The 15028-nt window shown below is 37.4% G+C and overlaps 1 protein-coding gene across 1 annotated transcript in view; it reads right to left on the bottom strand.

Annotated features, from left to right (window-relative positions):
• Positions 1–15028, bottom strand: part of COL19A1 (collagen type XIX alpha 1 chain) — a 330577-nt gene that overhangs the window by 232099 nt on the left and 83450 nt on the right. The window lies entirely within an intron of this gene.

The following is a 15028-nucleotide window of genomic DNA, read 5'->3' as shown; positions in this document are numbered from 1 at the left end:
TTAAAGTCTGACAAGGGCTTTCTTTGGGCTAGACACTGTGCTTACAACAAACGAATGAGGTAAATACTACTATTACAACCATCTTATTACAGATGATTACAAAATCAATGGGAGATAGCACTGAAATTCAAACTCACACACTTTAGCTCTGTGCACCTAACTGCCACCCTACACTCTCTCAGGGGAAAGATTTACTGGCTTCCAAGTGATCTCTTGTCTAAAAGCTCTATCTATCTATCTATCTACCTACCTATCTATCATCTATCTATCCAATAGATATATAAACATGCATATATATATATATATATATATATAACATACATACATATATCTATATATGAGCATGTTAACTTTCTTGCTTTTATCTGTTGAATGCCTTTAAATCAATTTTGAAGACATGGTCAATGGCATTTTACTTGAAGCAATTACTTGGGAGAATTTTTAGTTCCTCCCATTCATCTTGTTCCTGTCCTGGGTAAGAAGGTTTCTAGCAGATGCCTATCAGTTTCCATTACTAGAATTCATGGCTCACCTTTTTGATGAGTCTGGATTGTAAATAGTACACCAGCTAGAATGAGATATTCTCAATAGATCTTAGGGATTTAGCTGTTTATAGGCATTGACTTTGGGTCTTGTGTTTCTGGGTTTAGACAGCTCAAAACAAAGTAACAATTTCACTGACCTGTCTTATTTCTAGAAAACATTTCTAATTTGTAAGACAACAGCTTTTTAAGCATCACCCAGAATAAAGTTTGATATCATTTCTTAGAATTCCTATTTGAATATATGAAGTAAAATAGAGCAATACTATATACTGTCTAAATCTAAAGAAATTTTTATTCTTTCATTAATTCATTTTTGGAAAATTTAAATCATTTTCACCAGAGGTGTTCTGCTACATAACATACACACATTTATTTTAAAGGCTGAGGCTTTTTTAGATCAGATTAAATTATATAAGTGTTCTATAGTATAACTACTATCATCACAGTATATATTAAACACTAAAGGCAAAACTTGGTTGCTAATGTAATTAACTATTGAAACACCAATATAATATAATGTACTTATCTATGTAACAAATATATTTGTATCGATTTCTTTTGTTAATTTCTAGGCCACAGTCATCACACAAATGTATTAGGAACTTCCAATTTCATATGATCACAGAACAGTACAAGTACATATTGAGCATCTGACACCAGGGAACATTCTATGGAAATTAAGCATCTGTTACTCATCACAGAAATATGTCCACTTGCCCATAAAGAGCAGAATTATTTTTGTATGTTGGTCTAATATAATGTCTTGTATCATATTACAAGCTACACATGATAATAAGATATGGCATGTAACCCAGTAACAGACACTGATATAGTATATACTTCCAAAAATAATTTTTGGAAAAAAAAAGTAGTGACAGTATCTCCTCTTTTTCTGTGCTCACAGCCCACTCCTATGTACCACATGCGCTGAGTACTGGCACCTAAATTGCCACCTCTGGTGTATGAGGTCTGTCCGGAAAAAGCCCAGCCATTGTTAATATAATAACAGTTTGCATGACATTGATGTAGCCTGGTAGCCAAGGAGAGTGGACTGGACTGTGCATGCGTGAACAATGATGACTTCAGTGTACTAGTCAGTGGGGATGGTAGATGCCATTGAGTGAAAATGTGTGCTGTGTGACCATCACATTCAAAATGGCTGAGTAGAGCAATGAACCTGCATCAGATTTTGCATTAACCGTGAACATTCCTCCACAGAAACTATTTAGATGATTCAGAAAGCTTTCAGGGAAGATGCAGTGAGTGCAGCACAAATAAAAGTGTGGCACAAATAAAAGCTTCAAAGGTGGTCGAGAATCTGTTAAAAGCTATCCACATTCTGGAAGGCCTGCAACAAGCAGAACACCTGAGAATGTTGAATGTGTATGGGCTGCAAACAACAAAGATCGGCGACTGACAGTGAGAGGACTAGAAGCTGATCTGAGGGTTCCAAAAACTACTGTGTCTGAGATTTTGATGCAGGAGCTTGGCATGAAATGTGTTGTTGACAAAATTCATTCCGAGGATTCTGCTACCAGAGCAGAAGCAACATCGTGCTGCAGTTGCTAATAACTTGATTGAAACTGCTACCAATGAACCAGATGTCCTCAAGAAGGTCATAACTAGAGATGCATCATGGGTCTACGGTAGGGGTGTCAAACTCATTTTCACTGGAGGCCACATTAGCCTCGCGGTTGCCTTCAAAGGGCTGAAATAATTTTGGGACTGTATAAATGTAACTACTCCTTAACTGTTAAGGAGTTGAGGTTACATTTGACTCTTTGAAGGCAACTGTGAGGCAGCCCCCGGTAAAAATGAGTTTGACACCCTTGGCTATGGCTATGACCTGGAAATGAAGGCTCAGTCATCCCATTGGAAGTCACCTGGTTCTCCATGCCTGAAGTATCTGTGGCAAAGTTGCAGCAAGATCAAGACCATGTTAACTGTGTTTTTTTATTGGGAAGGTGTTGTCCATCACAAGTATGCCCCTCCAGGTCAAACAATTAATAGGGAGTACTACCTCAATGTTCTTCATTGGTTGAGAGATGTAATATGACAAAACAGCCTCAGTTATGGGCAACTGGTGATGGGCAGCTTCATCACAACAATGCACCTGCTCATGCATCATGTCTTATGCAGAGTTTTTTGGCAAGACATCAAAGCACCCAGGTGAATCAGCTCTCCTACAGCCCAGATTTGGTGCCCTGCAACTTCAGGCTTTTTCCCAAAACTGAAATCACCTTTGAGGGGAATAGATTTCAGACCATTTTTGAGATTCAGGAAAATACATTGGGGCAGCTGTTGGACATTCCAACAAAGGATTTTGCAGTGTTTTGAACAGCAGAAGAGATGTTGGGAGAACTGTGTGAGGTTCCAAGGTGCCTTCTTTGAAGGGGACTGAGGTGTCATCATTGTCCTATGTACAATGTTTCTTGTATTTTGTATCTTCTACAATAAATGTTTCTATTTTTCACAGAGAATGGCTAGATACTTTCTGGACACATATGTGCTGAATTAGGTGAAAGATGGTAAGTGGTGTACAAATGAAGAGACCTTAGAGGGGCTTTGAGGTGGAATTGGAAGCTGAGTGGATTCTGATGATGAGATATTCATCAGGCTCTTTATGAGCGAGAGAAATCTATTTGCATTCCCATAATTAATTAATTAGAAGGCTACTTGTGGCTTATGGAGCTAAGAAAAACCTGAGGAGAAAGAGGGGTAAGACTGAGTCTTGGTGGGAAATGAAGGAGGCAAGGACTAGATTGTGTCTACCTTCACTGTCAGCAATATTGCCAATTCAATATTTTTAGTTCTCAAATCTCCTGATAAAAACTCTGATTACAGAATCTTTCCAACATTCTGTCATGTCTTAGACCAGTCAAACTTGTGGTCTCCTGAGTTGCCTGGAGGCTAATTTCAAACATGGACTATGAGTTTCTTCTGATTGGAGTATAAGGTGAAACATTAGGTAGTGATAGCTGGAATGGGCAGCAGTAAGTGAGACGAGAGAAGGCTCTTAGGGATTTAGAACTGAGGCAGGAAGGTTTGTGGGGTTAATGACATTGAGTCCATTGGATTTTGGGTGAAGATCCACAGCCTTGACAAGGATCATTTTCTATGGGGAGATGAGGGTACTGGGGATGCATCCTTTGGGTTGTTAATTATAGTCAGGGTTCTTAGCTCTGGCCTCTTTCCTGCAGACTTGGGAAAGTTGCAGTGCAGCTATCTGATCAGCCATGCTTATGGGGCTGTGCGAGACAGCTTCACCTGGGAGAGTGGGTGACTAGTGATTACTGAGAGCACCTAAATTTGTCTCTTCCACTCAGTGCTGAATGGGAATAAGCCCCGTGTAAGTGTGAGGTGCTTTGCCAGGCTCAAGATGAATAGATGGTGTGTAGGGGAACAGATCACAAACTTATGTTTGGGCAATAGCAAGAGTACCTGGGTTTGACTCTCAGATCTCTGCAGTTGTGCTCATCTTAAGACTAGTGCATCAGGAAGAGGCACTAGTGAGGCTGGGGGGAGGGAAGTGGTGCTTCTCTGTGCAGAGGCACAGGTGACTTCCTTCCTTGATGAGTGGCCTTGTATTCCAAGGCAGCTGGCAGTGTGCCTCAACAGGCTGGAGCCTTTGCTTCGCTGCCATATTGCTGAAACTGCCACCATTGATTCTATTAGGAAATGTCCATGTTAATATCTCAACTAGTGGTACTCAAACTTGATCCTTCAACAAAATCACCTGGAGGCCATGCTGAAACAGATTGCTTAAGCTCTCCTCATTTTTAAAAAAATTCTTTTTCCTTTTTGCTGCTCTGCCTAGGTTTTTTTTTTCTACCTTGTCTTCCAAATCATTGATTCCATCCTCAGCTTCATCTAACCTACTGTTTATTCCTTTCAGTGCATTATTTATTACAGATATCGAATTCTTTGTTTCTGACTGGTCCTTTTTTATGGTTTCTATATCTTTTTTCATGCTGTCAAGTATCCTGATAATCATTACTTTAAACTCTCTATCTGATAAATTGCTTGCCTCCATTTCATCTAGTTCTTCTAGAGAATTCTCTGTTCTTTCATTTGGGATCTGTTTCTTTGTCTTACCATTTTGGCTGCTTCTTTGTATTTTCTGCCTTAGGCATTAAAGTAATCAGTTGCTAAATGGATCAGTTGTTAAACTAATCAAGTTGTAATCAGCAGCCCAATTGCTTAAGTTCTACAGGGTGGGGCAGAGTAATTCCTGCTGGCAGGGCTATTGCTTCCCCTCAGGCTGATGCCACGTGGAGAGGAGTGCTCAGCCTGAAAGACGTCTTCTGCAGTATGGGGAATGACTCAGCGTAGGGATCCCGGTGAATGTTCCTTCAGGTCTCTCCCCAGAGCCACAAATTGCAGACTCTCCTCAAGTATCTCTAGTCCACCCCACCCTCCCTCTTTCAGAGCTCAGGGAAAGTGGCTGCAAAGGAAATTTTGTATGTTGACACTTTAAGAGGCTCTCCTAGTCTCTAGGTGTCTCTCCCTGGCAGACAGAACCCCTACTGCTTCTCACAGCTGGGTATTATATGGGTTTCTTTCCTGCTCTAGTGCTAAAGGCTGGGGATCCCAGCTTGGGGTTTAAACCCCACACTTCTCAGGGGAACCCCCCAACTGCTCAAATATCCCTTGAGAATACCCATGGGAGCCCAGCCAGCCCTCTTGCACCTCTTCTGCACTCCCTACCAGTCTTGTGGTAAAGTTGTTTCTTCTGTGTGTCCTTGGTTATAATGGCTTTTCTCCAGCTCGTGTTCAGTTGGTTATTCAGGTCCCACTTTTGGGAGTATATCCAAAGGAAGCCAAAGCACTAATTTGAAAGAACATAAGCACCCCTATGTTCATTGCAGCATTATTTACAATAGCCAAGATATGGAAGTAGCCTAAGTGTCTGTCAACAGATTAGTGGATAAAACAACTATGGGACATTTACACAATGAAATACTATTCAACCATAAAAAATAAGAAAATTTTACCCTTTGCTACAATATGTATGTACCTGGAGAATATTATGCTAATTGAAATAAGCCAGTAAGAGAAAGACAAATACCATATGATTTCACTCATATGTGGAATCTAAGAAACAAACTGAGCTAACAAGGAAAACGGGGACAGACTCAGATGGAGAGCAGGATGACAGCTAGTGGGGCAGGAGGTTAGGGGGTGGAAGGATGGAGCAAAAATGAAAAAGGAGTCATGGACATGGACATCAATGTGGTGATTCCTGGGAAGGAGGGTATCAGGAGACAAAATGGTAATGGAGTGGTGGGGGGGAAATGAAGACAACTGTACTTGAACAAAAAGAAAAAAATACAATAAAGATTAAAAAATAAATTAATTAATTAAAGAATGAACAGATTGCTGAGCCTCACCCCCAGACTTTCTAATTTAGTGTGTCTAGGTCGAGGCCTGAGAATTTGCATTTTTTGGAGAATTTACTTTTTTAAAAAGATTTTATTCATTTATTTTTAGAGAGGGAGAAAGAGAGGGAGAGACACATCAATGTGTGGTTGCCTGTCGAGTGCCACCCACAGGGGACATGGCCTGCAACCTGGGCATGTGCCCTGATGGGGAATTGACCCAGCAACTCTTTGGTTCACAGTCTTGTGCTCAACCCACTGAGCTGTACCAGCCAGGAATTTACATTTTTTAACAAGTGATGCCACTGGTTCATCAACCACATTTTGAAAATGACTGCTATAGACCCAGGAACATTCTAAGGTGTTCTGGGGTTAAGAAGACATTGAACTTGGTGAGCAAACTAAAAGAGAAATCCTATTAAAGATCCCAAAGTAAACTTACTGAGGGATGTGGGGAAGTAAGTGATGAGGTAAGATTTTAGACCTGCAATTGGCCTGGGACAGAATATATAACACTTTTTAGTTAATCTTATCAAGTCTCCCTCTGGTATGCTGTGACAAGGTGATTTCTTTGTTGTATTTCATGAGAAGGGATTTCCCCTGGTTTCTGGGAGATACTAAGAAAAGAATTGGTGATGGCAAAGAAATCTGTGGCTTTCCTACCCATCTGCTGCACTGAGACAGTGTACGTATTTTAAACAACAAGGAATGTTTTTTAGCACCTATTAGGTGCTAGGCACTGTGGTAAATACTTTAAACACATTCCTTCCTGTGGTTTAAAAAAATCTGCAAGGTCTATTATTTTTATTTTATAGATGAGAAAACTAAGGTTCAGCAGCATTAAGAATGTACCCAGAATCACAAAGCTAGAATGGGCAGAGTCAGGACTTAAAAATATACATTAGTCTTATTCCAAATCTGTGTCCTCTTGATTTACAACTGGAAATTCAGAGATCTTTATAAAATGTGCAGTTCTTAAAAATAACATATTAGTCATATGTCAGGTTAGGGTTACACCCAAACTGTTAACTGGTTATCAAAATCCCCTAAAGTTATGCTATTAAGAATGGTTCTTGCTTTAATGGACACGTTTTTTTAAATTTCAATTAAAATATGTTTTCCTATGGCCAGTGTTATTTGGCTTCTGCTCTTTCTCAATTAGAAATTTGCTTTGTAAACCTAACTCTAAACTCCAAGATAAGCCGATTGACACTTTGGGCCCTTTTCTCTCATGGGAAGTGGGTTGGCTTCACATGTCACATCAACATGTGGAAGATTTTGAATATTATTGAAACATTTGAAGTTTAAAGTTTACAACTTTGTTATTCAGCAACTTTAGTATTATTTTCTCCTTACTGATTTTCTTGAAGTTATCAGAGATATCCTACTAGAAATTTATAATTATTTAAAATCCGTTTTTCTAGTCCCTTAGGCACAGGTTAGCACATTTTTTGTTTCTATCTCAAAAAAGAGAGATTTATTAAGTAGTATAAAAACTAGAGAACAGACTTTAAGAACAAAATTTTGTTTAACAGAAAATGGGTGATGATGTTTCTGTCGGGACTTTATCTAAAACCTAATTTATGTCAACAGAATAAGCCCCTCTTTAAATTCACTCTGAAGTGCAGTTTCTAACTGATGCCTCATGCAGTTTGGGGTCAAATTGAATTCTATCTACAAAATAAATGCCTGTCAAAATTTACTGGATTGGCAGACATTAGTTGCTTTTTCTGTACACTTGTTTTCCCTTCTTCCTCCCAGTCTCAGCACAAGAAAGAAATCAGTTTTTTCTTTGGCTTCCAATCAATGTTTTTTAGCCCATTATTGAAAGAAAATTATGATCAATGTTTCCCATAGCTACCATAACTTTCAAAACTTGTTACTGAGGCTTTCTTTCTTTCTTTTTTTTTAAAAGATTTTATTTTTTTATTTTTAGAGAGGGAAGGGAGGGAGAAAGAGAGAAAGAGAGAAAGATCCATGTGTGGTTGCTGGGGGCCGTGGCCTGCAACCCAGGCATGTGCCCTGACTGGGAATCGAACCTGCGATGCTTTGGTTCGCAGCCTGAGCTCAATCCACTGAGCTACGCCAGCCAGGGCGAGGCTTTCTATTATGGGATTTTCATCAAAGGGTCTGTGTAACTTTCCTGTTACAAATTTGCACTACAGATGGGCAAATGAATCAACATGGGTAACACAAAGCAGGGCAAAATCTAACACTGCTGCTAATAGAATTATTGCCATGTTATTACTCTCATATACAGCATGTCTTCACCTTCACAAAGCAATCACAGCACCCTTCTAGAATGCAAAGTAACCTCTTTGAGTGCTATGCACCTGGAATTAATACCAACAATAACAAAAAAAGGACAAAGTAGCCTCTTTGAGACAATTTTGGAAAAAACTTAGGTGTAATTTACGGTCTGCTGGTGGCCCTCTGAAAAACTGATTGAAGTATTTCATTTTTACCTGCTTGTTATCATTGCACATTTCCCTGAAGTAAACACAGCTAGGCATAAAAGATAAATTATTAATTTTCCTGATTCATTTGACATTGGAGTCAATGTCTTTTCTTATTATGCAGGAAATACGTGATGTCCAAAGGGTACTTGATAAGGAATCATACTCCCCAGGGCTATCATTTGCAAATCTAGTACCAATGAGGCCAAGCAAAGAAAGGTACATTAAGCAAGTAAACAAAAATTTGCTAATAACTAGAACTAAGCCAAGAAAATAGAAAGTTATATACTATGTTGTCTGTGTTTTCCTTTAAATAGGCATTCAGCCTTAGATTAAAAAGTCTGAGATCCTATTTTCATATTTAAAATATAATTTGACCTATTATTTCACTTAAAGCATGTTTTCCAGGAACATAATCTTCTGTGTGGATTTAGTGTACACTTAGAAACTTCTCAATATTTCCCCACTAATTTATTAGGAGAAAATTTACTTGAATGTTGAGTGAAGTCACTGAAAGAAACACTTAGATTGGAATGCCATAATTCTAGCATGAAAACCAATAAAAAAGGTAGCTAAAAATAATAATGATTTTGATTTTGTGTACCATCAACTTGACCTCTATGTTTCTGACTACAGGCCTGCTTTATTCAGGATGTAATTTTTGGAAATTGGATTTTTATATGGTTCTTAAACTGTTGGCACTCAAATATTTTAAGAAATAAAATATATTCTTTTTTTTGGATATCTAATCTGGGTCCTTTTATTTTAAGAAGGAGTATGTTTTCTTCTATTTTCTGGTACTTCTTTCCAAGAAATATATTTTTGAGTTAAAAAAATATATACTGCATATGGTTTTAAACTTCAAACTTTTTGAATTCTTTGTATTTCTTGGGTCCTTAATGCCACTAACACATGGGGATATGTTATCACATTTAATGTTCAGGATAAGACAAACTTAAAATATTCCTAATCATAAAATGAATGAGACTCTATTATTACAGGTTCTTATGGGTCATTTCAAAGAAGGAGAAGCCAGCCCACCAAAGTAATGTATGGTTAATCCATGTCTCAATCATAGTCATGTAAATACGGGGAGTCAGTAAGTAGCTGTTGAATCAACATTTGTCATAAAATCTTCTGACCTTACAGTATATCATGTGTGTGTACACAAGTATATGTGAGTGCACACACAGCTAGGCATAAGCAGGATGGATATTCTTAATTATAGGAATAAGTCTAAATTCCTACATTTATATCACCAGCTCCACCAAAGAATCTGTTGAGATACTGACTCTACTAAAAGTTTATTAAAGTCAGGCACTTTTGCTGTTTAATTTGCATGGTAGAAAACAAAGCAAAACAAAACAAAACAAAACAAATTATAGGTGAGAATACTGAAATGTGTTTTCTGATCCCCAATTAACCTTCACCAAATTTCTGTCCATTGATCTTATTTCACATAGGAAGAAACATCTTATGGGTCTTACACATGACATCCCTTTGTGTCCCTGTCAAGCCTTAAGTTCAGGAAACCAGTTATTTTTCAAATGATAGTTCGGAGTCATTTCATATTATGGTCACTGTTCTCTGGGCACACATTGGTTAGCCAATAACTCTTTTAAAGTGTGGACTGTGAGTTCAGCACATCACTCTAGAAATGGTCTCACACAGACAGAATAGAGAGCAGGACTGTTACACACATACACATATACACACACACATATACCATATACACCTTGTTCTGGATACTATACTGCCTCTATTAATACAGCTTGCTTTTTTTTTTAATCCTCACCTGAAGGCATGATTATTGATTTTAGAGAGGGGAATGGAAGGAGAGAGAGAGACAGAAACACAGATGTGAAAGAGAAACATCAATTGGTTGCCTCTTACACGTGCCCCAGCTGGGGACCAAACCTGAAATCAAAGCATGTGCTTTGATGGAGGATCAAACCCTCAACCTAGGTATATGCCTTGACCAGGAATCGAACCCATAACCTTTCTGTTTATGGGACCACACGCCAACCAACTGAATCACACATCCAGGGCACAACTTGCTTTTTTAGTGCTAACTTGCTAATGTAATATTAACCTTATTGTCAAGTACAACCATTAAATTTTCCTTTCAAAGTCAAATATTTTACAACTCTTTACCAAATCAATTGAATGAAAATTACACTAAGTTATTTCAATAACAAACAAAAAACAAATAACTGTGAAATAGTTTAGAGGGGTAAACAATTTTCATACATAGCAAAGTTAGGGAACTGAGCCTTGGCCAATGTTGCAGAATTTATTACAATACCTCGGCTTATATGTAAATTGTGATGATTTTCTTAAAAGTGACTATGTCAAGAACAAGTGTTCAGGCTTTTCACTTTGTTGTGAAACTGACTAGCCGTAAGACAGTTTTTAAGTAAACTTGAAACTTCACAAAAGTACTAGGGAAATAGAAGACATTTAACGTGAGTCATCTACTGAAATAGCTAAAGTATAGAAATTGACATCTGAATCAAGTATTCTAACAACTGCAAGATGATTTAAGATATAAAGAGGACAGTGTCATTGGTAAGTTCCTAATTGAGGAAAGTGAGATACCAGTAACTGCAAACTATTTCCTGTCCAAAGTAGTCCTCGTGATGAGTAATTTATAGTCCTACTTCTCTACTTCGTATCAATTACTTCTACTGGAGCTTACATGCACTAAAGTCATTGCTTTAGCCCTGATGTAAATGATTGTGAAGATAGAGAGAAAGAGCATTCCTTAGCATTGTTGTAAGAAAGTCAGGAGATGTTCAAACCTAGTTTGGAAAAAAAAGAAAGAGCAAGATAACCTCAACATTTAGCTTGAGAGAGAAGAGAGAGCATAGTTCCTCCCAGAGAAAATGGTAAATATATTTTGTAGCTCCACACACTTCTATTATATTTCATTCTAGGAAGCAACGTATATAAGTTTTGTTGGGTAGGTAAGAGTCTCCTGTCCTCCTATCTCCCTGAAGTATGCTTTTGCAGAAAGTACAGAAGACTTACATTGAAGCATTGCTGCCATTTGGGCCTTTCCCAATACACTCCTCAGCACCCTTTCCTAACAATCACCCTCTGTTTCTTTCCTCTACTGGCCTGGGGCTAAGTCTACTTCAATTCTGAACAACTCAACAAACATTTGTCCAGAACCAATCAGGAGCTATACGCTGGTCCAGGAGCTGGAGTTCCAGGGGTGAGAGAGGTAGCAAGTCCTTGTTCTTTGGGAGCTCATCCTGGGGACAAAGACACAAACTGTACTGATAATGTAAATGCAAGCAGAGCCAAGGGGCTGTTAAACCTGCCTGGTGGCCAGGAAGACTTCATGAAAAAGGTGCAATTTTTCTTGACCTTTGAATCTAGAAATCTGTGAAAACACAGTGAATTTTCTGTGATCATCCTCCCAAACCTTCTCCCTAACAGTTTCATTCAGCACCTTACACTTGTCTGGTGGTCCCTTACTTGACACTGCAAGAGTCTTTATAAAATACCAGTTATCTTCAGATTCATTGTGTCTCAGCAATGTACACCAAGAATAAAGTAATTAGCTACTAAACTATCCAGAGAAACAGAGAGTGTGTGATCTTTTTTATGGAAATATTTTAATATTTATGTGCTAGATTCTCGAGGTGCATTACACCAAATAGGAACATTAGCAGGCTCGGCTCTTGAAATCTGGCTAACTGCTTAGCAAATAAAAGTCAAGCGCCTGGGTGCCAGAGCCTCGGCATGTGTTGAGCCTGTCATCCATCTGTTGTGTTCCCTGCCAACTGCTCTACTTGGGGTGTGAGTGGAAGGCATTAGAAGGGAATAAGAAACCATTAAGAAAAAAAATTAACTGCAGAGTGAGCAAATTTCTTTTTCTTTTTCCTGTCCTTCTATTACCCCTGTCCCTCTCATGTTTCTGCTTATTTTAGTGCTATATTGTATCAATATACTACCTACAGATAAGACAATTAAATGAGACTTACTCCTTATAAAGGCAGTAATTTTTCACTCATAATTCAGGTTATCATTCTTGTAACTTTAGTAAGTGAAGCCAACATGACTGCTGACCAAACTGTTTTCTTGTGGCTATTTTTTTTCTATGAACATTGGTATAATAAATTCAATCCTTTGTTAAGTTGCCCACACCTTCATTCATATCAGAATTTTATGAAATACAGAAATATACAGATAATTCTCTGTTTAGCAGGCATTTTCTCTAACATAGAGCTCATACTTGCTTTTTAACCCTGACATTTTCATAGGAAAAAAAAATCTCATTTTTAGAATAGTAAGGTTGTCTATTTTCCCCTCCTCCTTTAGTTTTTTATTCAATTTATTGACTTTTAGAGAGAGGAAGGGAGAGAAAGAAAAACCTCAATTTATTATTTCACTTATTTACACATTCATTGGTTGACTCTTGTTTGTGTCCTGACCAGGGATCGGTCCTAGAACCCTTGGAGTATCCAGACAACCATCCAACCAACTGAACTATCTGAACTACCAGGGCCCTGATCATTTAGTGTTGATTCCTAGAATAAATTGTCATATACAAATAGGTATTTTAACTTGGAAAGGATTCTGAAATTAATTTTATTTCTGAATTTCAATGGAAAATTGGGTGAAATGAGATAATAAGAGAAAGAAAGGCAAATAACTTTAAAAAATTCTCTAGTTTTTTCAATAAACACCTATAAATTTCTGATCTTTAAGGCATTAATGCTGTCATGGAATTTATTATAATTCACAGCAGCTATGGGCCTTGTTGTACTTTCATAAACTGCAATGTGTCTGCCTTCATTTCCGGAAGCTGCAGTCTTCCCATAAAATATCTTCTTAAGGGAAAATCAAGATTCAAAGATCGCAGCCATTTCACTTTCCAACAGAAAAGATATACAAAGACAGGGAACAATGGGTCTGCCCAGTTTGGTCTCATCCTCCTGCAGAGACAGAGGGCTTTGCCGTGTACAGTGAAAAGACCCATAATACAAAGCACCTCCTAATGAGGACAGTTAGCCTATTTTTAAGACAAGCACTTGACAACTCTCTCATCATATTATCAATATACTTCTTAAGTGCATTTAATGCATATGGCTTTTTATCTCTGGAAGTTTGATTTTTCAAAAGAAATCCATGGTACTAAGTTAAACACTTTTGTTTTTGATCAAATCAATTCATATATATTTTATCAAATGAATACACAATTTACAAATGGCGTATTTGGTGCAGAACATAGAGGATTTTCTAGGTTAGGTGTTGAGGAAAGGTTAAGAGTGTGGCTCCGACTGACCTGCTTGGAGGTGGGTGTGCAGGGCAAATAAGGATCTCCAGAGAGTCAGGTAGCTGTGGGAAGTTTAAAGCATATTTCAAATATAATTTTGAATTTGGAAACCAAACAAAATTAAACCATGTTGTTTATATAATATTTATTTTGAAAGGTAAATCTAGACAAAATCTTTTTATTGTGTGAAAAACACATGGTGATAATTTTTATTAGGTAGACACAATTTTTTTGAGGGTGAGAGAGTCAGAATCCCTTAGGTTAGATAGACTTTAAAGGGGTCCAAAACTTTTCTTCTCTCTTTTTAAAATCTTTAAACAATTTCTGCAATTAAAGTTTACATTGAATATTATTCTGTATTAGATATACAGCAAAGTGGTTAACACATCATGTACTTTACAGAGTGGTCAAGAGGTCTATAGATTTTAAGAGAAGGGACACAGCCTTCCTGGAGCTGAGTGTAAGAATCCTTTGTACAGCTCCCTCTGTAGGCGAACCCACTTAAGACCTAATTCAGAATTGCTGGTGCAAAGGAATTTTGGATACTTGAGGAGCTACCCTCAAGTAATATGGTAAATATGTTAAAACTATAGATTCACATGGATAGAAATGCAAATCCTGACTTCACTATTGCTTAGATAGCAGATTTGGGGGAAGTTTTTCTTTTCTCCAGATCTGGGTTTCTTAATCTGTGAAAGGGTGATAATAAATCTTACCTAATAACGATACTGTGAGGAATGAATGAAATAATGCAAAGGAGTCTCTTGACAGTGTTTAGCACATAATAATTATTGTGTAAATAAATGGCAACTGTTATTATTTTTGTAAAAGTTTATACTCTTACACATACTTCAGTTAAGTAAAAATTTATTGGCTTGCTAACACCTAGTAGGTATTGAGAGGTCAAAATCATCTAAGATATGTCACTTTTATTGTAACATTTTCCACTAAATATATTTTGAATAAATTCCCTTAAATGAGTTTTAATTTAGTTTCATAGTAAGCTAAAGTTTAGAATACCAGAATCATCAAACTGTTTTTTAAAAATTATCTATTTTTCTCCAAATATTTATATACCAGGCACTGAGCTGGCTCTTTCAAGAATAATCTCATTTGATCTTTAAGATGAAGTTAGAAGTAGGTACAATATAATTCACATTTATAAAAGTTAGAAGAAACCATGAGACATGCCCTAAATTACACAGGGTAAGGCTTTGAGGTGGGAGGCAAACCCAAGCAGTCAAACTTCAATATTCAATATTTCAATGGTTTTCAAAACTATTCAATATTTGAATGGTACAATGGTATGGTTATCACTACTGCATACCTCCTTCATGAGGAGCAATATTAATTTAGTGAAAT

This window comes from Phyllostomus hastatus, unplaced genomic scaffold, assembly GCF_019186645.2.
Source record: "Phyllostomus hastatus isolate PE091 unplaced genomic scaffold, TTU_PhHast_1.1 phas_contig_40, whole genome shotgun sequence".
In the NCBI taxonomy this organism is placed as follows: domain Eukaryota; kingdom Metazoa; phylum Chordata; class Mammalia; order Chiroptera; family Phyllostomidae; genus Phyllostomus; species Phyllostomus hastatus.
This window is presented reverse-complemented; position numbering and strand designations above follow the sequence as displayed.